The sequence below is a fragment of the Pinus tabuliformis genome, chromosome 3_1 (assembly GCF_031772625.1).
Source record: "Pinus tabuliformis cultivar Carrire ecotype Pingquan chromosome 3_1, CPIR1, whole genome shotgun sequence".
Lineage (NCBI taxonomy): Eukaryota > Viridiplantae > Streptophyta > Pinopsida > Pinales > Pinaceae > Pinus > Pinus tabuliformis.
The window spans coordinates 632,232,669-632,236,153 of NC_142301.1; positions in this window are offsets into that span (position 1 = coordinate 632,232,669).

The following is a 3,485-nucleotide window of genomic DNA, read 5'->3' on the forward strand; positions in this document are numbered from 1 at the left end:
TTTCAATTGCAAGACATGAGTAATAGCTTGCACATACAATTTAATGAAAATGAATACCTTGAACAGCAAATACAAGTAGTTTCATTTTCAGATCAGATGGTTTCAGAGGCTAAGTTTTGACTATTAGTTTTGTGTAAGGATATTTTTTATTGTTTTGCAAGTTTTAATGCTTAGTAGGCTTAAACTTCAAAGAGGGAAAGGACAATTGGTTAGAGCACAAGATAATCCTCAACCAAGGAGGGCCAGGGTGCCATTATCTCCACCTAATTCACCCTCAATAGCCTTAAAAGAAGCTTCAAGTATGTCTGAAAGGGAAGGAGAAGTTCCTGAAGACATGGATCCAAAAGAAGAAGAACGGGTATTCAGAAAAGCTTTTTTGGACATGACTGAGATGGTAAGAATATTATACCAGGAAAGGAATGATAGGTTGGTTGGAGAAGGGTCTAAACATCAGAAAGAAGGAGAGGGCTCTTCAGGAGGAAAGAAAGGTGATGATAATTCAAAGAAAGGACATGGAGGAAATGGTGATCCACCATCTCCATCGTCATCCTCTTCCTCTACATTGTCATCCTCTACCTTGGTAAATCAATCTCATAAGCTTAAATATTCTAGAAAAAGTCCATTTTTAAAGCTATATGTTAAATTTGAATTACCCATGTTTAACGATGAAGTCAATGCAGAGAAATTTGACAACTGGATAAGACAGTTGGAAGTTTATTAAAGGATACAGAACTTACAAGATGACAACACCAAGATTCAGTTAGCCTCTTTAAGAATGGATGGAGCAGCATTGGTATGGTGGGAAGCCAAGACCAAGGATGAAATTAAGAAACATGGTAAGATTACTTTAACATGGGCTAAATTTATTTCCGTAATTAAGAAGCAATTTTATCCTCTTTCACATTTACAAAAGGCTATAACGAACCGGCAAAACTTTAGACAACTAAAGGGACAAAATGTTCAAGACTACACCCAAGAGTTTAGGAGAAGAGCACTCTTATTAGGGTTAGACTTACAAAGTCAAGACACTTTTCTGAAATATATAGGTGGTTTGCACAGCTACCTTAAACATATTATCCTTATGTTCAATCCTACTAGTCTAGACGAAGTTTATGTACAAGCTACGCATTTAGAGACTAGAGGGAAAAACACTTTTGATGAGGGTAGAAACAAGCCTTTTAAGGGGAAAAGCAAAGAGAAAACCTTTAAGGGAAAAGGCAAAAATAATGCATCTGTCAAAAAGGAGGGTGAGAAAGTGATATGTAAACACTGTTCAAGAGAAGGCCATAAAGAGAAAAATTGTTGGAAACTTTATCCTGAAAAAAGAAATCAGTTTAACAAAAACAAAGGAAAGAAGAAAACTGCAGCTACTACAACTACACCTCAAGATTTAGGTGATGATTCAGGGGATGAAACCAAAATTGCAGCCATGGGTTTGAAAATTATGACGGGAAAGGAAACTAAAACTAAAGTAAGCACTAGTACTTCAAACTGTCATGTACAAGCTCCTAATGAGGAAGAAAGAATTGAATTGTTCCATGTAAGGGTAGTCTCAAAACATAAAAAAATTGACACACAGTTAGACAGTGGGTCACAAGCAAATCTCATATCAGAAGACTTGGTCAAACAGCTTAAACTTGAGACCATTCCACATCCAAAGCCTTATCCACTTGGGTGGATATGCAAGGATGCAAACTTACAAGTCTCAAGAAAGTGCATATTGCGCTTTGCAATTACTGCACACTTTATCGACACAGTTGAACTTGATGTAGTACTGCTTGATATATTAGGAATTGTTTTGGGAAGTCCTTACTTATTTGACAAGAAAGTGATCTTCCATCGCCATGAAAATAAATATCATCTTTTCAAAGATGGCAAGGAGTACATTGTCAGAGCACATCGCAAGAAGGCAAATATAGCGATGGTAAATGCAGGACAGGTAAAAAGGCTAGTTAATTCAAGTAAGAGTTTTGTACTTCTTATGATCAAGCATAAGGTTGACGTGAATCATGAATCATTTGAAAATTGTGATTCCAAGCTTAAATCAGATTTATATGATGTAGTTGATGCACATCATGATATGTTTCAAGAACCAACAAATTTGCCTCCTAAAAGGGAGATTCAGCATGAAATCCATTTACATCCAAATTTTCCTCTTCCTAACATAGGCATGTACCGCATGTCTATCATGGAGAATGTTGAAATAAAGAAGCAAATTAAAGACATGTTGGACAAAGGTTTCATAATACCAAGCACTTCGCCATGTGGGTCACTGATAGTGTTGATTCCAAAGAAAGATGGAACTTGTCGCATGTGTGTCGACATCAGGGCATTGAACAAAATAACAGTAAAGAATCGTTACCCACTCTCAAGGGTAGATGATTTGTTAGATCAGATGAAAGATGCTAAATATTTCACTAAGTTAGACTTATGTAGTGGTTATCATCAAGTTAGAATTGAAGAAAGTGACATTTGGAAGACATCTTTTAAAACCAAACAAGGACTCTTTGAGTGGCTTGTTATGCCGTTTGGTTTATGAAATGCACCTGCAACTTTCATACGAGTAATGGATGATGTCTTACGTCCTTTTCTTGATGATTTCATTATTGTCTACTTAGATGACATTTTAATTTTCAGCAAGACTAGAGAAAAGCATGTCATGCATGTTAAGAAAGTACTTGATATTTTGAAGAAAAATCAGTTATTTCTTAAAATGTTAAAGTGTGAACTTGGAAAGACTTCTTTGGTTTATTTGGGACACATAGTAGGAGGAGGTTCTTTGAGAATTGATCCTTCTAAGGTAGAAGCTATTGTGAATTGGCCTACTCCCAAAGCCATTTCAAAGGTAAGAAGTTTTTTGGGTGCAGCTCAGTGTTGGAGAAAGTTTATTTCTAACTCCTCTGCCATAGCAGCTCCTATGCATGCAGTGACAAGTGTGAAGCGTGATTTCCAATGGGGAGGCAAGCAACATAAAGCTTTCGAGTCTTTGAAAGAAAAGATAAGTTCAACTCTAGTTCTTGCATTACCGGACTTGAGATAGCCATTCGAGATTTAGACCGATGCTAGTGATTACACCATGGGTGTAGTTCTCTTACAACATGGTAAGCCTATCACATTTCATTCTGAGACATTTAATGGTGTTGTTGTGAATTATCCTACATATGATAAGGAGTTGTATGCGTTGGTACAAAGCATAAAAAAGTGGAAACACTATTTTATGGGCAAAGAAACAGTTGTTCATACCGACCATTAGCCATTACAGTATTTGCAGTTGCAAAGTAAATTGCAGCAGTCACGACATTTCAGATGGATGGGCTTCCTACAACAATTTCACTTGGTAATAATGTATAAGAAAGGTATTTTCAATAAAGTTGCTTATATGCTTTCAAGGGTTATTATTAGTTATACTACTTTACTTAAGAATGATTCTATTGTACATGAGCGCCACATAGAATAGTATGCATCAGATGTTGATTTTAAGGATG